The sequence below is a fragment of the Giraffa tippelskirchi genome, chromosome 2, assembly GCF_054371585.1.
Source record: "Giraffa tippelskirchi isolate mGirTip1 chromosome 2, T2T-mGirTip1v1.2.pri, whole genome shotgun sequence".
NCBI classification, from domain to species: domain Eukaryota; kingdom Metazoa; phylum Chordata; class Mammalia; order Artiodactyla; family Giraffidae; genus Giraffa; species Giraffa tippelskirchi.
This window is the reverse complement of record NC_137276.1, coordinates 34,462,173-34,485,851: the sequence shown is the minus strand read 5'-3', so window position 1 is coordinate 34,485,851 and position 23,679 is coordinate 34,462,173. Positions and strand designations below refer to the sequence as shown.

General features: G+C 43.9%; 1 protein-coding gene across 4 annotated transcripts in view; it reads left to right on the top strand.

Moving 5' to 3' along the window:
- PLCE1 (phospholipase C epsilon 1) overlaps positions 1-23,679 on the top strand; it is a 359,604-nt gene that overhangs the window by 237,455 nt on the left and 98,470 nt on the right. The window lies entirely within an intron of this gene.

Below are 23,679 nucleotides of genomic sequence, written 5' to 3'. Positions count from 1 at the left end.
GAAAATCTCAGGAATGAGTACCTGGTATGACCCTGAGGATGTCTTTTGTAAATACCAGTCACCTCAGCCAAGCTTTTGACAAGCGTGACATACAACAGACAGTTGAAAGTTGAGATTCCTGGCAAGTTTCTTTGTATATAAAAGTCAAGTTTGTGGAAGTTCTCTCTCCTTTCATCACCTTTCTATTCTCCCAAGAATCTCAACCTGTCTACCTGAAGAGAGGGCTGATAAATGTTATTATTAGAGTGACCCATAATGAGGGAGGGAATTGCATTTTCTACTACATGGAAAGCTATGTTGTTGGATTTTCCTTTTACAACAAACATGTATTGCCTAAAATAATGAAGTTGAAACTAAGGACCTTGTGAGTGGTGGGAGAGAGAGAGAGGAGGGAGGTTGGGAGGGTGGAGAAAGAGAGAATGAAAAAAAGTGCAGTTGCATGCAAATAAATTTGATAAAGTCTGCTTAACTAAAAGAAGAAGGTTATGCACATGAAGTCCTAGTGCTGTCTGTCCTGTCACTTAGACAGGACAAGTATTTATTGAATGACTAAATACATAGAACACAGAGGAGAAGACTGGCCTGCAAGAGCCTGAGGGCAGAGTCTTCTGTTGGCCAACTTGACTAGGAAACAAGTGTACTTCAGCTCTTTTAAAACACTGTTGTGAGTGAGGCAGCATCCTAACGCCCTTTCCGGGGTGGACAGCTCCAAAATGCACTCTCTTCACCCTCAGATGCCTAAATGGATCGCTAAATGGATTCATCTGTCAACCAGAATTATATGTCAGAGGCAGGCTGCCAAAAGCGACTCTTTGGATCCAGCAGAGTTGGAAATGAGCTCTTCCTTCTGTTGTCAGACAGCTAGCATTTTTGTTTGCTTCTTGAGGCCACGCTTGGAAGAGCATTCATTTGTTCATTCAGTCATTCATGCAGAAATATTGATTGAGTGCCTATGACATGCCAGGCACTGTTCTAGGCTCTGGAGATCCTGCAGTGGAAAAAAAAAATGACAAAACTATCTACTGATAGAAATTCCATTCTAGTTAGGTGGAGACAGATGATAAGTAGAGCATATGGCATGATAAGTGCTAGAGAGAAAATAAAGCAGGGGAGAGGAGTGAGGAGTGTTGGGGAGGAGTGGCTTTTTTTAATATTTATTTAACTATTTATTTGGCTGCTCAGGGTCTTACTTGGGGCATGCAAGATCTTTGATCTTCATTGCAGCATGCAGGGTCTTTAATTGTGGCATATGGGATCTAGTTCCCTGACCAGGGATCAAATCCAGGGCCCCTGCATTGCAAGCACAGAAACTTAGCCACTGGACCGCCAGGGAAGTCCCAAGAGTGACTATTGTAACCTTAAGCAGGGAGGTGAGGGAAGACCTCACTGAGAGGCTAATATTTGAGTAAAGACAGGAAGTGGGGGAGAAAGTGATCGATCTGGACTTCTGAAGGAAGCTGTCCAAGCAGAGGGAATAGTAAGTGCAAAGACCCTGTGGAGATGGGGGAGAGGGGGCGGTTCGCATACCTGACACATTCAAAGCATAGTAAGGAGGCCAGTGTGGCTGTGAAGGATGGAAGAGGGCAGTAGGAGGTGAGGTCAAATGGCTTGATGGTATAGAGTTTTGTAAAACATTTCAATTTTATCCAGAAGGATATGGGAAATTGATAGAAAGTTTTGACCAAATTGTGTGTATTCTTGCCTGACTTGTTCTATTACTCAATTTTGTATTTGAAATTCATCCATGTTGAAATGTGTGGCTCTGGTTGATTCATTTTCATTGCTGTCTATTGTTCCATTGAGTACTCTTTTACCCTTCTACCATTGGAAGACAGTTGTTTCTCTCTTTTTTTGGTCATCATGTGGATGCCTCTTTATATTTATGGTTGTGGGGAGTGGAAGCAGGTATATCCTATTTACCTCAATGCCATATTGAAATAATTTGGGGATAAGTTAAGAGTTAGGGATCTAGGCCATTCTTTCTCTTATGGACAGCTGGAATTTGTGCCATCAATGGACAAATCCTATGCAATACAATCTTCTGATATTCCTTCAACAAGTATCCAGAAGGAATGTAAGATCCAGAAGAATGTAAGAATCCTGAAATCCTGAAATAAATGTTGAGATACATGGCTTGGCCCCATAGGTAGTTCCTGGACATGTATCAACAGTGTACAATGGACAAATCTATGTGGCTGAGTTGTTAGCAAATAGCAAAGTGGTCGATTAAGCCTGCCTTCTCTTTGTTTGGACTTTGAGAGGTTGGATGAGCCTGGTGGTGTTGAAGTGATGTTCTGAGGAGCTCTAGGGAATATTCCTTGAAGCGAGACTACTCTCATCTAGCCTGTCTCCATCAGAGCAGCTCTGCTTTCAATGTTGTGTCCTAGGCATCAGCATAAAATCCTGGGGACTCCAGTTAAAACCATTTGACTAAGTGACCTTTGAAGTTCTTTACAACTTTAAAGTTCAGTTGCCACACACACACACACACACAATGTTTAAATTATCTTGTGTGCTAAGTCACTTAAGTCGTGTCCAACTCTTTGCGACCCTACAGACTATAGCCTGCCAGGCTCCTCTGTCAATGGGATTTTCCAGGTGAGGCTACTGGAGTGGGTTGCCATTTCCTTTTCCAGGGGATCTTCCCAACCCAGGGATTGAAACCACGTCTCTTTATTTCTCCTGCATTTGGCAGGTGGGTTCTTTACCACTAGAACTACCTGGAAAGGTCCCTTAAATTATCTTAGTATTTACTTTTTATTAGAGAGTGTTTTAACAAAAAAAGTCAACTTTACTTTCACAATTATGAATTTACTAACCATTGTAGCTTAAACACAAGACACTATTGATTCATTTATAAAAAATAAATAGCCTTCTCTTTCTTTCCCAGCATGGAACAGTCAGGAGCAGGTCTGCCTCATTGAAGTGAGGGGTGTGGGAGCCACACAGGTACATCAATTGCATGTCAGAGGATGTAGGGTGGTGATGGGGCACTTAGGTGGTGGTTGGAAGAGAAGGCCTGGATGGTTGGCATACCGGTTACTTTAAGCCAATAACCCAATCAATTGAATAGATAAGTACTAAATATATTAAGGAAAAATATATGAAAGCCAGGTTCATCACTGTTGGAAAAGATGCAAACTTGGAAAGAAGAAAGAACCTTAAGGTATTAAAATGGAAATGTAGATTTCATTATGAACTTATGCTTTTAAATATATATAGATATAGAGATAAATATGGGAGTAGTTAAAGGGTGTGTGTGTATATTTTCTAGCGCTGTGTAACTAAGGGACCTAGAAGCAATGACATTCCAGTAGCATGAGTACACTGAGCACGCAAATACCAGATTCTAAATGTCACCCTCCACTTAAGGGAAACCAAGGGTTTCTCGGAGAAATGGCTGATTCTATGGGTGGAGCAGGAAAAATTAAAGAGAAGTCTGAAACATCTTGTTATGCTGGAATGTAAGGGAATGCTCAAATGATGATGGTGTATGTCAAGAAGACCCAGAATTTGAGCTTCTGCAACAATTTGAGCTTCATTATGATAGTCATGGATTCCAGTGTAGTAGGAAGTTTTGCAATCTATTAGTCTTTGCTGATTTAAGTTAGTGAATAAATAAATAAATGGGGGGCTTCCCAGGTGGCACAGTGGTAAAGAATCTGCCTGCCAATGCAGGAGATGTGGGTTCGATCCCTGTGTCAGGAAGATCCCTGAAGAAGGAAATGGCAATCTACTCCATTATTCTTGCCTGGAAAATGCCATGGACAGAGGAGCCTGGCAGGCTACAGTCCATGGGATCTCAAAGAGCCGGACACAACTGACTGACTGAATACACTCATGTACAAAGAAAGGAAAGCTCATCCTTATCAAGAAATGCAACTAATAAAAATAGAAGGAATAGTGGAAATATAAATCATCATTTGGCAACTCTCATAGGGGTGGGTGGTTGATCCAGGTGGTAGTCATCTGTTGAAGGAGGGTGGACAGAGGGTTGATGAGGAGCAAGATTTCAGTGTGTTCATTGAATGACCTCCACATAAACACGGATCAGTTATCAAGGACAAATGGTGATGTTATGGTGCAGAGATCTGGCCACATGATCAAAATCTATATGACCAAGTGGTGTCATCCTGTACCCTCTGTTGTGATGCACTGAAACGCATCACATTGCACTGACCCTGGTTTCATTCTGGGGCATTCCTGCTGAAACAGTGAAACTGAAGTCCGGTCATGAGGAAGTATCCCACGGACCTAGGCAAAGGGCTGTCCTACAGAATGGAAGCCTGCAATCTTTGAAACTGTAGAGGACATGAAAGACAGATATGGAGAAATCATTCCTGATGGAAAAAGAATGAAGAGACCTGAGAACAAAATGCATAATCTCCTCACCAAACCCCAACCTCAGCCCAGACTTACTGAATCAGAACCTACATTTTAACAAAATCCCCCAAAATTCCTGTGCATTCTGAAGTTTGAAACAGCCAGAGCCCTAATTTCTAGGCTTAATCAGTATCATCTAGAAGGACTTTTTAATAGGACTCCTCTGCTGGCTCAGATGGTTAAGACTCCACCTACAATGCAGGAGACCTAGGTTTGATCCCTGGGTTGGGAAGATCCCCTGGAGGAGGAAATGGCAACCCACTCTAGTGTTCTTGCCTGGAGAATTCCATGGACAGAGGAGCCTAGTGGGCTACAGTCCATGGGGTCGCAAAGAGTCGGACATGACTGAAGTGACTAACACTTAGTTACTTAATTTAATAGGACAGATTCCTCCCCTTCCCATCCCCAGATCTATAGACACTAGTTGGACAATTCTCACAAGTGGTTCTGATACTAAGCCACCGGGCTCTAAATGGTATTGTCTTCTGTATGTGACCAAAGTGGGGTTCATTCCATACGGACCTGGAAATAGATTGGAGAATCAAACTAATCATCACCTTGATTCCTACTCTAAGCACAAAGACATGACCCCAAACTAATATTCCAATGCAGGGATGGAATGTAAATAAATATTGCTGGCTCACATTTCAGAAGTTTTCCAGGACATTTAAGTGGATTTGAAAAATACTTTTTAAAAGATTGTTTGTACAAACATCATACTCTTTCCAGTCCTTGTTTGGCATAGAGTTTAATCAGATTTAAAATGGTAAGTGTTCTTTGTAAGGTTGTATGTTTCTTTTCTTCCAGGGCATGTAAAACAAGACATCTGGGTTTTATCATTAAAATACTAAAACATGTCCAGCATTTTTAGGAAATCTGGGCCTGAGTTTATATGCTGCAGGTGTTGAACAGATTTGATAGAAGGCTCTAGTCTATTCATTTACAGTTAAAAGGGAAAAAAATTATGCATACTGATTTTGTTTCAGAAGAATATTTGACTAAAACATCTGAGGTTTTGACTGTATCTTAGAAAACTAAGAGAAAATAGAAATCATTTAGTCAATCTTATATGAAAATGGTTTCAGATATTCTTAGTTTTATATTATACACTGAACTCTCATCCACTCATAGCAAAATTTGCTTTTGCTCTCTTATTAACATCTGTCAGTTTACCTGTGGACATAAATAGCTCATGGAGCAGAGGCCAGTGAGGGAGTGGTAAGAGATACATAATAAGACATTAATTAGGTCTTCCTTGCTGGTTCAATGGTAAAGAATCCACCTGCCAGTGCAGGAGATGTGTGTTCAATCCCTGATCCAGGAAGATCCCACACGCTGCAGAGCAGCTAAGCCGGTGCACCACAACCACTGAAGCCCTCACACCCTAGAGCCCCTGCTCTGCAACAGGAGAAGCCACCACAATGAGAAGCCCACACACCACAACTGGAGAGTAGCCCCCACTCACCACAACTAGAGAAAAGCCCATGCAGCAATGAAGACCCAGCTCAGCCAGTAAATAAATAAGTAAATAAATTTTTTAAAGACATTACTTAAATATTTTAATTTCTGAGTTAAGTGAAATGCCACATTAAATGTAGGTACCCCACAAAACCAAATGCTATATCTGGAAATCATTGAATATATGCCCATTAATATTAGTAAAATTGGCTAATCTTTCTACTGTGCTTATAAGCACTCTCACCTTATTTCATTTAACCCTACCATTCTGTAAGGTAGGTGTTGCTGACATGCCTGCTTTAAATTGAAGGAAGAGAAGAGAGTAAGTAGTTGGCCCAGTGTCACAGTTAGTAAATGTTAGAGCTGAGGTGTGAACCTAGCACTTCCGACTTTGAGCACTTCCTACCCCCGCTCCACTGCATCCAGGAAAGAATATTTGTCCAGTCAGCACCCAAAAGCCTAATCTTGGTTTGTTTTGGTTTGGTTTGGGCTTTTGTCTTGTTTCGTCTAGTTTTGGTATAAGATGTGCTACTTTCTAATACTTAAGCAGTGTTTTTTATTTTTCAGTCTCTGTCCTCTTTACCCAAGGCACTTTCAGAGTAAATATTTCTCTAAAGAGATTTCTTGAGCCAGATATGAAGCATGTCTTTATCCCTCTGAAGTGAAAGCTCACCCTCCCCCCACAAAGCTCACCCTGCCCCCAAAGAAGAAGCAAAGCTGGTGTTTAGCCCCCACTGCCTCCTGCCCTGGCTTCAGGAAACCCTTAAATTACCAGACCCCAAACAGGTTAATCACTTTTACAGAAACTGTCAACACACCCTCAGAAACTGTCAACACCCGCCCAGACTTCTTTAACTGACTCTTCTGAAGAAAACAAGCAGAACTTTAGTCCACACAAAATCACTCTGAAGTCCTGCCAGCTTCGTGGCATGGCCCCAGTCTCCAAAGTAAATCCCCTCTCCTGCTGGCCTGAAGCTCCCTCCAGCCTCTCCAAGTTTTGAATTTCTGCAGCTCCTGTCCTTGGGTTTGTGCCCATGCACTATTCATTGGGGTCCCCAACTCATAATCCTCCACACCAACACTGGTGAGGAGCCATTGTCTTCCTTCCCAGAACACACATCCCAGTAGGATCTTCCTGGAAGGCTTCTTCCCACCTGCCTCCCTCCTCCCAGAACCAGAAGAAGCTTCTTTTTTTTTTTTGGCTGCACTACTGGGCATGCGGGATCTTACTTCCCTGACCAGGGATTGAACTTGTGTCCCCTGCATTAGAAGCATAGAGTCTTAACCACTGCACCCCAGGGAAGTCCCTTTCCTAGGTCTTTTTGTTGTTTGCTTGTTTGTTTTTGCAGAGGAGACTTCTTGACTCTTCCTCAGACCTCTCCTGCCATCACTGAAGACAAGTAGCAACTCTACAAAATGTAGTTTCTCCTTATCTTCCTTCCAGCCTCCCTTCTAGAATCCTGCCCCAAATCTCTGTGGGCAGGCAGCTGCCCACTGAGACCTTCTCATTGCCCTGACTCTTCCTTTTGTTCCTTGGGTTTTGCCCAGCTAGGACCGGCTGCCACTATCTCTTAGGTTCCCTGAGCTAGTGTCTTCAGCAGTTCCTCCAGGTCCCCTCCTCCTCCTCTCCATCAGACTAGGTTAGCTCCTTGCTGGCATATGCTGCTTCTTCATCTGGGGAAGCCTGCCTCCGCAGACCCATAGGTGGAAGGAGTGAGCGAGGGAGGGGGCACTGCATCAGATCCTCTTCTCAGAGATAGCAGAAACCCAGCAGCTTGTGACTGTAGCATACCCTGAGGTCAGAGACCTGAGGTCTAGCCCCAGCACTATCACTGACCAGCTGGATAACCTTGGGTAAGTCACCTGACCTCTCTGGTTCTCTTGGGTTTCTTCATCTGTGAAATACAGAAGAAGTGAAGTCACTTAGTCGTGTCTGACTCTTTGTGACCCCACGGACTGTAACCTACCAGGATCCTCCATCCATGGGATTTTCCAAGCAAGAATACTGGAGTGGGTTGCCATTTCCTTTTCCAGGGGATCTTCCCAACCCAGTGATCGAACCTGGGTCTCCTGCACTGCAGGGAGACTCTTTACCATCTGAGCCACCAGGGAAGACTGAAATACAGAAAGTGATCTAAAGAGCTTCTAAGGTCCTTTGATGTAGTTGTTGTCACATTGTATAGTGGAACCACGGCTAAAAGCTGGTCTGCTCAGCTCTATCCTCTGACCACCTTGGCTATGAAATAATAATTGCCTGCATGACTTGATCTCCTCATTATGGATTATAAGAAAAAAATCTTATTTGTGTATTGGTTTTAGAATTCCTACAACAATACATTGATTCTGAATTTTTGACACCTGTCACAAAACCATAGGCTGCCATATCTGGCTATTTCTACCCTCTGAAGTCCACTCATACCTTGCAGCTTCTAGAGATGGAAGGACATGTTCTCAGGTTGAGCAGATGCAGGCCAAGGTCTTCAGAATTGCTAGTGGAGATGAGGCTCCGAGGGCTCCAGGCTGTAGGGGCTCAAAGAGATCCAGTGCCAGTATTCCAGGATTCCTTTAGGGAAAAATGACATGGTATAAAGAATTTCAGGCTTCCCAGGTGCCGCTAGTGGTAAAGAACCTGCCTGCCAATACAGGAGACGTATGTTTGATTCCTGAGTCGATCCCTAAGTCAGGAAGATCCCCTGGAGGAGAGCATAGCAATCCACTCCAGTATTCTCGCCTGGAGAATCCCATGGACAGAGGAGCCTGGTAAGCTACAGTCCATAGAGTCGCAAAGAGTCAGACACAACTGAAGTAATTTAATACCCATAAAGAATTTGCGAAACTCTGAATATATTAGCCCCTTAGAGATTATACCAGACCATCTGACCTGTCTCTTGAGAAACCTGTATGCAGGTCAGGAAGCAACAGTTAGAACTGGACATGGAACAACAGACTGGTTCCAAATAGGAAAAGGAGTATGTCAAGGCTGTATATTGTCACCCTGCTTATTTAACTTATATGCAGAGTACATCATGAGAAACGCTGGGCTGGAAGAAACACAAGCTGGAATCAAGATTGCTGGGAGAAATATCAATAACCTCAGATATGCAGATGACACCACCCTTATGGCAGAAAGTGAAGAAGAACTAAAGAGCCTCTTGATGAAGGTGAAAGAGGAGAGTGAAAAGTTGGCTTAAAGCTCAACAACGTTCAGAAAACCAAGATCATGGCATCTGGTCCCATCACTTCATGGGAAATAGATGGGGAAACAGTGGAAACAGTGTCAGACTATTTTTTTAGGCTCCAAAATCACTACTGATGGTGACTGCAGCCATGAAATTAAAAGACGCTTACTCCTTGGAAGGAAGGTTATGGCCAACCTAGATAGCATATCTAAAAGCAGAGACATTACTTTGCCAACAAAGGTCTGTCTAGTCAAGGCTATGGTTTTTCCAGTAGTCATGTATGGATGTGAGAGTTGGACGGTGAAGAAAGCTGAGTGCCGCAGAATTGATGTTTTTGAACTGTGGTGTTGGAGAAGACTCTTGAGAGTCCCTTGGACTGCAAGGAGATCCAATCAATCCATCCTAAAGGAGATCAATCCTGGGTGTTCACTGGAAGGACTGATGTTGAAGCTGAAACTCCAATACTTTGGCCACCTCATGCGAAGAGTTGACTCATTGGAAAAGACCCTAATGCTGGGTAGGATTGGGGGCAGGAGGAGAAGGGGACAACAGAGGATGAGATGGTTGGATGGCATCACTGACTTGATGGACATGGGTTTGGGTAGACTCCGGGAGTTGGTGATGGACAGAGAGGCCTGGCATGCTGCAATTCATGGGGTCGCAAAGAGTCAGACATGACTGAGCGACTGAACTGTACTGAACTAGAGATTTACCATGCATGTTAGCATAGTTAAAGATCTAAGAAATCTTGTCAGTGAAGAAATCTTAATTTTTCCCAGCATCTCCCAAACCTGAATGGCCCCAGACACTTCCTTCACAAAATAGCTAATATCTGATAGAATGTGTCCCCAGAACACAGGCTGGGACTCATTACCACAGAACCTGGCTGACCTGTCTCTCCCTGGGTCTTCCAAGCAGAAAGAGAAAACTACAGTTATTGAAATATTTACTAAGCACCTACTGTATGCAGAACAGCTCAAAACTGGCATAGAGTCTGCCTGCCAAGATTTCAAACTCTAAAGCTGCATAGGGGTAGGCAGACATGAAGAAGCATGCCAGTTGGCACACAGGGCAAAGTTCAGGTACAATGTGGAAGCTCTGCAGCCAGGCCCTGGGGCAGTGGTTTGCTTCCTGAAGTGAATTTCCACACACTCAGCTGTCAGGCTCAAGTTCTTAGCTTTGTGCCACCAGGGTCGTGACCATTCACCCAGTTACACAACCTCATCACAGGACAGTCGTTGTTTTCATAGGTTAAGTGGTTGGAGAGACACACCAAGTACTTTTATTTCATGCTGGCATCATAGAATTTCTGCCTTACCTGTACAGCTCTGTTGGGTTTTATTTGGAATTGGGATCTATTCTTTCCCTAGAAAAGATGACCTCCTTCTCACAAAGTGAGAAAGGTATCGAACTGGCCAGCGTCCCATGCTGCTGTTTGGCCCCACTCTGAGTCCAGTGTCATTACTGACCAGTGAACCTAGTGTTGGAGAAGGCAATGGCACCCCACTCCAGTACTCTTGCCTGGAAAATCCCATGGACGGAGGAGCCTGGTAGGCTTACAGTCCATGGGGTCGCTAAGAGTCAGACACGACTGAGCGACTTTCACTTTCACTTTTCCCTTTCCTGCACTGGAGAAGGAAATGGCAACCCACTCCAGCGTTCTTGCCTGGAGAATCCCAGGGACGGCAGAGCCTGGTGGGCTGCCGTCTATGGGGTCGCACAGAGTCGGACACGACTGAAGCGACTTAGCAGCAGCAGCAGCAGCAGAACCTAGTGTTTCCTGGACAAAGGAGCCAGGGCTCTCAAGGCGGCTGCCCTTGTAGAACCTATCTGTGACTCACTGCTATTTTCCAAGCACTTCCCCTCCCACCAAAGCATATCCACGTGTCCCCACTTCCTCAGACAGCCCTCGCCACATCCTCGCTCCTCATCTCCTGTGTCCCACCCATCCCTGCTGACTGTCCTTAGACTTTTGTTGATCTGGTTGTTTTTCGGTCTCAATTTTTTCTTACTCCCTTTCTGCTTTCCCTGTATCTCTCCTTTTTGGCCTCTTTAAAAGAAGCAAAGGATCATTCCTTCTGAGAGTTTGATCCGTGGGAAGTCTCTGCTAAACAGAACAGAGAGGCTGGCACTGTAATTAAAAGGCCAACGTGGTTTCCTCAAAGAAACATCTTTGAAGAAGGAGCTGCTTATTATTTTTTTTCATAAGCAGCATTACTTGACATTTATTGAGTATGTACTCTGCTCCAACCACTAGAGCCCTTTACATATATTTATTGTCTATTAGTTACCACACACCCCTCTTATGGCAGGACGTTTTATGGGTGAAAAATTGAGTCTCAGGGAAGGTAAGAAACTTGTTCAAGGTCACAGAAATAGTGAAAAGTAGTGCCAAGGTGTGAATCTACATTTCTTTGGCTCCAAATCCTGTGTTCTCCCTTCTCTCTCTCACCTCCCATTAAAACAGGGAAGCTAAAATGACAGAATTCTGGTTTTCATCAGATTTATTCCTTAGCAAGTTTCATTCACAGAAGCTCACCCCTCTACGCACATGTACAGCACAGACAGCAGATTCCATTACCTTCTTCTTAATGATCTATTATATCTACCAGGGCCCAGCAGGGAGAATGTAATGATCTTGGTGGGATGCTAATATCCTTTGTTTCTTCACACAGATTTGTCTTTAGAGGAACATAGGTGAACACATGCAAATGATTTTACTCCCTTACAATCTCTCCTTCCTGCTTGATCACCAGTATCAGTTTAACTGTTGATCTCCTGTTACCCGCTTACCATCCACCTTGCAGTCAGCAAATATTTGCCATTTGGTCCTAGGGGTGAAACAATGACTTGTGGGGCTCATTCTTCCTTTCCTGTGACAGGAATCCACCTGCCCTGGGGTCCAGAGTGATTCACAGCAGGTCTCAGAACCTCTGGGCCTGCTCAGTGGCCCTAGAAGACAACCTTCTCTCTCCCTTCTCCAAGCAGTGTGGCCTATATGGCCAGTGAGTTTCCCACTGGGGGACTCAGGTAACCAGGGAGGCCATTTCCTGTCCACCACTCAGAGCACCTCAGAAGGGGGCCACTCCTGTGGTGGCAGCAGCTCAGGGAGAGGTTTCTTAGGGCATCTGCTAACCCTTCCTCAGACCTCTGCCCAGGACACCTCGCTGCCCCCAGGAGTGAGCTCAGGGATGGAATCTCTCGCAGGGCTCCTCTCACACTCTCCCTCCACTTCCAGACTCAAATTCAGAGAAAACTTTACACAGGTGACAGAGAAAACTTTACACAGGACTTTACACAGGTGACAGAACAGGAACACTGGGGGACAGCTGGCAAGCCCCTGCACCACATTCTCTGTGACCTATCAGGACACCAACATCCTATTTCTACAGGAGATGAGACTCAGCTGCTCAGATCTGGAGCGGAGCTCTGCATAGCCCGTGTGAAGGCAATTCTTTGCTTAGTAGATCAGGGCCCTCATCAGGAGTAAAAGTTGGCCCTCTTTAGTCTAATGCTCAAGAGAAAATGGAAAAGAATAAATCACGTAGTTTGAAAGCACAGGCTTTTGATTTGTCTTATTCCTAGTTTACAGGTTGTGTCACCTTGGACAGGCTAGCTCAGCCACTTTGAACCTCAGTTTCCTCATCTGTAAAATGGGAACACTGTTAGTACCAGCTGTGTAGGGCTGAGGGGATTAAATGGAATAAGCAGTGTCCCTCTCATAGCACACAACCAATACTTTGAAGCTATTGTTACTGTAAGTATTTTATTAAAATCATGCAAAGGGGAAAAGAAATTGATTCATAAGTGATCCTGCAATAGGATCAGCATAGTGTGGAGCTGACAACTCATGTCAAGACGTTTTATGTAAACTGCTAGCCATGGGTTTTTTTTAATTAACTGATTTATTTGGCTGCACTGGGCCTTAGTTGCGCATGCAGGATCATCCCTGTTATGCGGGATCTTTCGTTGTGGCTCACAGACTCTCTAGTTGTGGCCTGTGGGCTCCAGAGCAAGAGGGCTTCAGTAGTTGCAGAGAACGGGCTTAGTTGCTCCATGATGTGTGGGATCTTAGTTCCCCGACCAGGTATCGAATCCTCATCCTCTGGATGGAAAGGTGGATTCTTAACCACTGGACCACCAGGGAAGTCCCTAGTGGTGAGTGTTAATCCCATTATTAAAATGGGATGAAATTAAAAAGACCCTGTTCCAGGACAACGATAATACTTTTACAAAAGGAGAGAATATGCATAAAATGAGGCTTATTATTGAATAGTTTTTAAAAACTGATTTCAGAATGAATGATCCATTCGGTTGTGGTAAGAGAGAAGAGGGTAACACAGCCTGCATAGCCGTTGTAATTCTCTATAGACCATTTAAATAGAAATGGCATTTGCATCTTTAAGTCAAAGTATGTCCAATGGTTGGTTTTAAAATAGTAAATATCCGTACAAAGGAATGAAATCTTGTCATTTGTGGAGAATGTGAATGGACCTCAAGGGTGTTATGCTAAGTGAAATAAATCAGAGGAAGAGAACTACCTTATGGTTTCACTTATATGTGGTATTTAAATCACACAAAACAAAACAAAAAACCAAGCTCATAGATGCAGAGAACAGTTTGGTGGTTGCCAGAGGCCAGTGAGGTGAAGGGGTCAAAATGTACAAATTTACAGTTATAAAATAATGAAGTCACGAGGATATAATATATATTTATGTATATATAATGGTAGTCAACATGTTATCATTAATAACACCATATTGCATTTTTAAAAGTTGCTAAGAGAAGAGGTCTTAAAAGTCCTCATTACAAGAAAAAAAATTGTGTATGTGTGGTAATGGATACTAACTGGACTTATTCTGGTGATTGTTTCATAATAGATACAAATATTGAATCATTATGTTGTACACCTGAAACTAATATATATCAATTACACTTCAATATTTGAAAGTAATGTAGTGTCACAAAGAATGAAACAGCAAAGCATTTAAAAAACTTGTAATAACTGTATGCTACATACAAAAAGGCAGTTTAAGTATGTCGTGTGAAATTGAGGACTTGTCAAAGTTTCTAGAATTCACATCCTAGGAATATTCACATGTAACTTATGATACAAGCTTTTGGTTAAATGGAAGAAGAATAAATGAAAAGTGTGTTTTAAAAACAGTAAATAATTCTAGTGAATTTAGAACCTAATTTCTGAGTATATAGGAAATTTTTAGTTGAAGAATTTGAGAATAAACAGTTATCTTTTGCAAACTACACAGAAGACATTCTGCAAACAATAGAAAGATGGCTAAGTGATATGGTCCCTATTTTTAAGGAGCTGACTATTTAGAGAAGCTGGACATATATACAGTTGACTTCATTGCAATGCAGAGCATGCTAACTTACTTTTCTCATACTTGATCCAACCTCTTCTGCCCCCATGCCTAGCATGTTCCTGGCAAGTTCACAGGCATGCAGTAACTGCTTGGAAAGAATAAGCACTGTATAGAGATATAAATAAAGTGCTTTGGGGGGTTGACTGGGACCAAGGAGTGGTAAAAAGACCGGACTTCCTTTTGGACTTCCAAAGATGGTAGCATATGAGTAAAGTTGGCCTTATACTTACCTAATCATGATATCAGCCACACTATTATTTAATTCCTTGTTTATATTATTTTCCCCCATGAGGCTCCAAGCTCCCCACGGGAGGTACCATATTTGTCTTATTTGCTAGTATCCTACATGGTGCACTGTGTAGTAAATACTCAGTAAGTGTTTGTTGGAAGAATGAGGGTCATCTGATAAAGAGAGTTAAGAATTTTTCTTTCCAGTTATAAGTTAACAGCAACAGCAACCTGCTCAAACAAAACAAGGGAATTTGTTCATTTATTAAATGAAATATTCTCAGGGCTTCAAGTATGGCTGGGTCTAGGAATCCGACCAATGGCCTCAGGAATCTATTTTCATCTTTCGTTTGTGCTGGCTTCATTCTCAGCAGGCTTTCCTGATATTGTGGCAAAGGTGGCTGTTGATAGCTCCAGGCTCGTATCTTTGAAGTTTATGATTCTGATGAAAAGATTGTGTCTTTTTTCCTAACAGTTTCAGCAGAAGACCCAAGGAGAGTTCTGGTTGGCCTGACTTGGGTCCTATACCCATCTTTGAACAAATCACTGAGGCCAGGCCGAAAGGTGGGGTGTGTGTGTGCAGCTTCATGTAATCTGTGTAGAGTGAGGTAGAGAAAAGGCAGTTCAGCTAAGAAATGTTGGACAGGCAAAGGGAAACAAGCAGATGCTCACAGCACAAGGAACAGACTGAGCAACACCATAGAGATAGGAGGAACAGGCAGAGAATAGGAAACGGTATGAAATGCAGTAGGATTGGACTGTCAGACAGATGAGCAGTGCAAAAGAGTCAAAGTTAATGCTGGAGATGTAAATTTAGATCAGATGGTACCAGGACTGAGGGCCGGAAAAAAGAGGTGGAGAGTTTGTTCTGTAGACAGTTGTGCTGCAGTGTGAGGGGAAGAGGTGGGGGTATAATCCAGGATGTGTTTAGGGCTTCTCTAGAAGCCACCTTCAAGTGTCTCCTTTTTTCCGAGTCTCTCCTAAACAAAGTTATGGTGATACCACGCCAGGCGGGACAGGAGTTTTTCCTGCACTCACTTCACATCCTCAGGGAGGATGCTATTAATACATCTATTAATCACATATATAAATCTACATATGTATATGAATTGGGCAATTTAAATAGGAAAAATGATATTTTATTCCTAATGAGGAGTCACAGAAACCTTCAGAGAACAGGAAATAGGTGAGCTATCCTTTTAGGACAGGCTTGCATTTGGGGGACAGACCCTTCTTAAGGCTACTACAGGTTCTTCCTGATCCAGCCTTGGGCTCCTTCCTTCCATGGAGTTAGGAATTGAGACTTAGAGACTCCTCTCTCTGGATTTCTGTGCTCTGCTTCCTGGAACTCAGATAGCAGTACTAATAGTGGTTATAGAAGCAGCAGGTGGCCGCAGTAATCCACTTCTGTTTACCCCTTAACTACACACTCAGCACCGCATTGAGGGCTTAGATATAGTCTCCAGGTTCATCCTGATGACAATTTTATGGGGTAAATATTATTATTCCCCTTTTACTGGAAAAGAAATGGAATCTCCAAGAGGGTAGATCGCTTGCCTCAGGGACCTGCAGAGAGTAACAGTGGAACTGGGAGTTGAAGACAGGTCCACTCCGAGGCCCATGCTCCTCACCACTGTGCCATGCCATCTCCTGCTGGCTCCGAGTTCTGAGCTCCAAATGGGTCAGAGCTCCAGCCTGAGGTGCAATCACAGAGGTGGTGACTTAGAGTGCTGGACAGGTACTACAGAAGTGATGCTTCCTGACTCAAGGCTCAGAGACCCAGAAAGGGACACTGAATCCCAGGGAAAGCTCTCAACTTAAGTGCATTTGAAAATGCAGATTCCTGGTATGCAGATCTAGAGAGTCTGGTTTCTAGGTCTGAGTGGGGCCTTGTAATCTGTATTTGAATAAACACCCTAAAGATTCTGATGCAGATGTGCCATATTGTGAGGAGTGCTGCCTAGGCAGGGACGTGTGTGTGTGTGTGTGTGTGTCTGTGTGTCTGTGTGTGTCTGTGTGTGTGTTGCCTGCATGTGCATGCCAACTGCCCTAGTTCAAGGGTTGTTCTAATAAAGCTCTGTAGAGGGTGGATAAAGATATGCACTGCACACAACCCACTTCAGAGGAGCTTTTCTAGACAGACTTCGTGGCCTTCTTTAGACTTTACCATTTGAGCCTGGACTTTGCAGTGAGGGTGACCAGATACCTACTACAAAGGATCGTCTTTCTATGAAAACTTGTGCTCAGGATATCCAAAAAAACTTTTTGGCAGGAAGTCATCTGTCCCCCTTTTCTGGACCTGGGAACAGCAATAGGAAGTGTTTAGGCCTTTTCCCAAATATAATCTCTGACCATTTGAAGGCTGAGAATCCTCTCTGCCCATGGCCTCCTGGGACTCTGAGTGGCCTGCCTGCTGGTCAGGGGCACCGAACATCCCCACACTGGGGATGTGGGAAAGATGGTCTCTGCCCTGGAGGTCTGGGTGCGGGTGCGGGGGAAGACAGAAGAGACCCATGTGAAAGAGTCAGGCACACAAATATAACAAAAATAAGCCAGAGGCAAACGTGTGCCGCTGTGAGAATCCAAGTGCAGATGTGATGTTAGACTCAAGGTCCAACATCCAGTGAAAGAGAGCCGGAGGAGGCTGTGTCTGAGGTGCTAGGTGAGCCGTCAGAGCGGCCTTCCCAGGGAGGTCACACGCATTCACACATGACTCCCCTCGAGCATCTGGAGTGGGCTGTGCTGCTGGTGAGCGTGGCAGCCCCTAAGTCAGCCTTTTGGGGAACACAGTGCTGATGGCGCAAGGGGTTTGGGGCACCACCTAGCACAGAGCATGTGGACCCTGCCCATGTGGGAAGTCAGGGCGAGCCTCCCCAAGGTAGTGAGGCTTTCGTCAGATTCCTGAACACAGCCCTGCCCCTGACTTTAGGGGAGTTGGGATGAAGTACAAAGAAAGGCCCCCAGATCCCAGCCTGTGGCTTGCCCACCTCCTCCTTCCACCCTGGCTGTATGCCTGTATCATGTAGACTCCTCGGGCACCAAGTGTAAACTCCGTCCATATACTACCTGCCCTTGGCCAGCCTTCAGGCCTATTGTTGTGATTGACCCTCAGGAGGACTGATCCAGATATCAGGCCCTTGCCATCCTAGAAATGGGGTGCTTGAACAGGGGATTGGGAATACTGGTCTACAGGGGTGAGTGATCTGGTGGTGGGCTGACATGTTCCCTCTGGCCCACAGGCTTCTTATTCTATTGGAGGGAAGAGGGGACACAGCTGAATGAGGGCCAACGTGGGCCTCTATAGCTTGGGGCATGGGCAGGGTGGCTGGCTACAGGCCTAAGCATTGTTCTGCCTAAAGGATGAGTCAATGTTAGCTAAATCAGAGGTGGAGGGATGGGAACGGGGTACCTTCCCATAGAAGGAACAACCAGTACAAGCTCCCTAAGATGGGAAAAGCCTGGTTCACCTCCCTAAGAGGAGGGGTGTGGGGAGAGCCAAGGTGAGACTGGAGAACAGACAAGGGGCCTCCAGGGCCAAGGTAAGGACTCAGCTCTACAAAGGACATAGGCAAGGCGTGGTGGACCAGGGAAAGTTCACGTTGAAAGGAGCAAGAACATTCCTCTCAAACTGAGCTTATATGATGCCAGTAAGGTGTTTGATGTGGGGAGAGAAAGCAAGTTGTTCAGTCTGCAGGCCTCAGAGTACTGAAAGGCCTGAGAAGGAAGGAAAAGAAAACAGTTGTGGAGGAGCTATAGCCATGTGGAAAGGGTCAGGATTGTCAGGGTTAGCACAGAGTCTCTGGGAGGAACACTGAAGGAACGGGGCTAGGGCCCAGATTCTCTCTCTATGCTGTGCTGACCATTGCAGTGAGGCAAAATGATCTGCCACATATAACATCTTTCTGCTCTAGGATTGTTCCCTGTGTTTGAGTCGTACTACTGTACACATGCGATTTTTTGTGTGTTTTTCTGTGTGGTTTCCTGAAAGTCTTTATGGATTGGCAACACATCCCTTCGTCCACTTAGTAAATATGACCATGTTTATGCTGTGGTCTACATTTTACAGTCATCACTGAATCCTTGTGTTCTTTTTGCCTCATTTTAGAATTTGAGTTTTTTTAGAATTAGTGGCGGCACTCTTGTTACTTAATGCTTGTGGAATTATTAATACATTAGGCCACAGTAAGAATTGTTCCCGAAGTCTGTAGGCAGATATTATGTATGTGTGTGTGTATGTGTGTGTGCATGTGTTTATGATAGCAGTGCTTACATAATCTCAATAACCAAGCCCTAGGGACTCACACTTGGAGATGGAACAGTTGGTTTAAATTAGGTTTCCATGTGAAATATGGTATCGCTATTTTTTTCCTAGCATTGTGGGAAAGTATATGGAAAGTTACTTGACTGATAGGAAATAAATCTGGATGTGTGGTCAGGACTAAGGCACAAACCACATGACGGTCAGTGCCTGCTCTGTGAAGCAGGTCTCTCCAGGGGAAGATGTGTTAACCCTTTCAGGTCACAGCACTGAGAAGTCACTATGTGGTACCAAAATAGCCTGAAAGAACAGTGACTTTTCAGAAACACTGATTTTCCATTCATTTCAACAGGAAAGGAGCTAAAGCCACAGAAAAATACAGCCAGAGGCCTCAAGAATTAGTGCACTGGGTATCTTTGAAGAACAACTTTAAATTTTTAAGTAGTCCATATTTATTTTAAGGAGATGGATTTGAATGTCTAGCTCAGAGTCAATGATGTTGTGATTCTGAGTGTTTTCTGATGACTTCTTTTGGCAGGATTATTGTTGTTGTTCAGTCACTCAGTCGTGTCCAACTCTTTTTGACCTCATGGTCTGCATCACGCCAGGCTTCCCTAACCTTCACTATCTCCTGGAGTTTGTTTGAGCAAACATCCCTTGAGTTGATGATGCCATCTAACCATCTCATCCTCTGTCACCCCCTTCTCCTCCTGGCTGCAATCTTTCCCAGCATCAGGGTGCTTGAGTCAGCTCTTCGCATCATGTGGATAGAGTTTATCAAAAGCTGACATACCAACAGAAGAATTGGTTGAAAACTTGAACGATACTCAGTCTCTATTGGCAATGTAATGTCTTGGTCTAGAGAGCCAGAGTTCCACAAAAGTGACTGGTAACTGGGTAAGCAGGTGAAGGGACAAGGCCGAGAAACAGTGAGCCAGGGATTGCTCACAGCTGCAGGAGAGGGGTTGGCTCTGGGAATCCCAGAGGTCTCCTGTGCTCCCAGAGGAGTCCCAGGAGAACAAACAAAAGGTTATATCTTTCCCAAGAGGCTCTTAATTCTTTGCAGGATGGTCTGGACTCTGGCTCATCCTAGGGGTCTGATTCCAGATCTGTTCCCTGACGTCTCACGAGAGCTTAGCTAAATCTGAGCAGGTGGAGAGTGATGGTGCCTGCTAAGAGCCTATTGGGCTGGGGCTGGGCTCAGGGCTAGCAGGTGGCCCATCACTTTTGCTTCAGCCAATTTCAGAAAAGAAGAGACAGATTATTACTGCAGTGCTCCTGACTGGTACCAGATTATAACCCTGTGCTAGCATGGAAACTCTCTGTTGCTGTTTCCTACTTGTTTCTGTATAGGGAAAGGCAAGGTGTGTTTAGCACTGATCTCTTCTGTTCTGCTTTTTTCATTTTTTAAATCATGTTTTGATACTCTTCTTGGTACCTTCTCCTTTGATTCCATCTTTGTCTTCAGGTGTGCATCTCTTATTGAGTGCTTAGAAGGACCTACGGCGCCAAGTTTACCAACACTAGCTTCCCTTCATCAAAAGAAAGAGCACCAGCCTGGGAGTCCTAGTTTTGACATCCATAAGAATTGTGACTTTGGCAAGTCAATTTCTCCCATGAGCCTTGGATTCTTGATCTGAAAGAAAGAGGTTGGGCTGCCCTCTGTGGTTGCTGCCAGCACTAAATGCCATTCATTACTCTCATTTTCTTTGGAGGAAAGGAGGCAGAGAAGTGTTGCCTTAGACCTTGAACTACTCCCCCTGTAAACTTCTCTGTTCAGGCTTCACTCTCACTCAAGCCAGAGAAATGAGTTTCTCCCCAGGTTTCGGCACTGTCGCTGAACCAAGTGAAACTAGTGGGCCATGGCAGGGGTGGGGGTGGGGGATCAAGGTCAAGATGATAGCTTTGATCTAATAACAACTGAACTTATCAGCCCAGACCTTAACCAGGATGGAGAAAGCAACTTAAGGGAACATTAGTGTCAAAGCATCAAAGTATAGGTAGCAGCAAAATAATCTTAGAGATTAAGCAAAGGATTTTGAGGCTGCATACCATAGAGCGGGGACTTTAATAGTAGATTATTATTAAGTATTATACTCCAGTTGCACTGGTCATAGCAAATACCCTCTTCCAACAACACAAGAGAAGACTCTACACATGGACATCACCAAATGGTCAATACCAAAATTGGATTGATTATATTCTTTGCAGCCAAAGATGGAGAAGCTCTATACAGTCAGCAAAAACAAGACCATGAGCTGACTGTGGCTTAGATCATGAACTCCTTATTGCCAAATCCAGACTTAAATTGAAGAAAGTAGGGAAATCCACTAGACCATTCAGGTATGATCTAAATCAAATCCCTTATGATTATACAGTGGAAGTGACAAATATATTCAAGGGATTAGATCTGATAGCATGCCTGAAGAACTATGGACAGAGGTTCTTAACATTGTACAGGAGGCAGTGATCAAGATCATCCCCAAGAAAAAGAAATACAAAAAGGCAAAGTGGTTGTCTGAGGAGGCCTTACAAATAGCTGAGAAAGAAGAGCAGTTAGAGGCAAAGGAGAAAAGGAAATATATACCCATTTGAATGCAGAGTTCCCAAGAATAACAAGGAGAGATAAGAAAGCCTACCTCAGTGATCAATGCAAAGATCAATAGAATGGGAAAGACTAGAGATGTCTTCAAGAAAAGTAGAGATACCTAAGGGAACATTTCATGCAATGATGGGCACAATAAAGGACAGAAACGGTATGGACCTAACAGAAGCAGAAGATATTAAGAAGAGGTGGCAAGAATACACAGAAGAACTATACAAAAAAGATCTTCACGACCCAGATAACCACAATGGTGTGATCACTCACCTAGAGCCAGACCTCCTGGAATGTGAAGTCAAGAGGGCCTTAGGAAGCATCACTATGAACAAAGCTAGTGGAGGTGATGGAATTCCAGTTGAGCTATTTCAAATCCTAAAAGATGATGCTATGAAAGTGCTGCACTCAATATGCCAGAAAATTGGGAAAACTCAACAGTGGCCACAAGACTGAAAAAGGTCAGTTTTCATTCCAATCCCAAAGAAAGCCAGTACTAAGAATGTTCAAACTACTGCACAGTTGCACTCATCTCACACACTAGCAAAGTAATGCTCAAAATTCTCCAAAACAGGCTTCAACAGTCCGTGAGCCATGAACTTCCAGATGTTCAAGCTGGATTTAGAAAAGTCAGAGGAACCAGAGATCAAATTGCCAACATCCACTGGATCATCGAAAAAGCAGGAGAGTTCCCAAAAAACATCTACTTCTGCTTTATTGATTATACCAAAGTGTTTGATTGTTTGGATCACAACAAACTATGGAGAATTCTTAAAGAGATGGGAATACCAGATCACCTTACCTGTCTCCTGAGAAACCTGTATGCAGGTCAAGAAGCAACAGTTAGAACTGGACATGGAACAACAGACTGGTTCCAAATCAGGAAAGGAGTATGTCAAAGTTGTATATTGTCACTCTGCTTATTTAATTTATATTCAGAGTACATCATATGAAATACTGGACTGGATGAAGCACAAGCTGGAATCAAGATTGCTGGGAGAAATATCAATAACCTCTGATACACAGATGGCACCACCCTTATGGCAGAAAGTAAAGAAGAACTAAAGAGCCTCTTGATGAAAGTGAAAGAGAAGAGTGAAAAAGTTGGCTTAAAACTCAACATTCAGAAAACTAAGATCATGGCATCTGGTCCCATCACTTCATGGAAAATAGATGGGAAAACAATGGAAACAGTGACATATTTTATTTTCTTGGGCTCCAAAATCACTGCAGATGGTGACTGCAGCCATGAAATTAAAAGACACTTGCTCCTTGGAAGAAAGGCTATGACCAACCTAGACAGCATATTAAAAAGCAGAGGCATGACTTTGCCAACAAAAGTCCATCTAGTCAATGCTATAGCTTTTCCAGTAGTCGTGTATGGATGTGAGAGTTGGACTATAAAGAAAGCTGATTGCAGAAGAATTGATTCTTTTGAACTGTGGTGTTGGAGAAGACTCTTGAGAGTCTCTTGGACTGCAAGGAGATCCAACCAGTCAATCCTAAATGAAATCATTCTGGAATATTCATTGGAAGGACTGATGCTGAAGCTGAAACTCCAATAGTTTGGCCACCTGATACGAAGAATTGACTCTTTGGAAAAGATTCTGAAGCTGGGAAAGGTGGAAAGCGGGAGGAGAAAGGGACGACAGAGGATGAGATGGTTGGATGGCATCACTGACTGGATGGACATGAGTGTGAGTAAGCTCTGGGAGTTGGTGATGGACAGGGAAGCCTGGCGTGCTGCAGTCCATAGGGTGGCAAAGACTTGGACAGAGCTACTGAACTGAACTGAACTGAACTGATACTCCAGTCTGTGCAGTAGAAAGGCAAATCACATTAGACTAAATTTTAGCCTAGAGGAGAACAGTATCTACATTAGGTGTTTAGTGAGTAGTTAATAGTGACAGCTCGGGGACACACATTTCATTTTTCATATATGCGTGCTCAGTTGTGTTCAACCCTTTGCTACCCCATAGACTGTAGCCTGCCAGGCGCCTGTCTCAGTGTGATTTTTCAGGCAAGAATACTGGAGTGGGTTGCCATTTCCTCAGGGGATCTTCCGGTAACCTGCATCTCCTGCATCTCCTGCTTGGCTAAAACTGATTCTTTACCTCCGAGCCACCAGGGGCACACACCTCAGTTCAGTTTCAGGCTTTGCCACCTATTGGTTGGGAACTTTGAGCAAGTCTC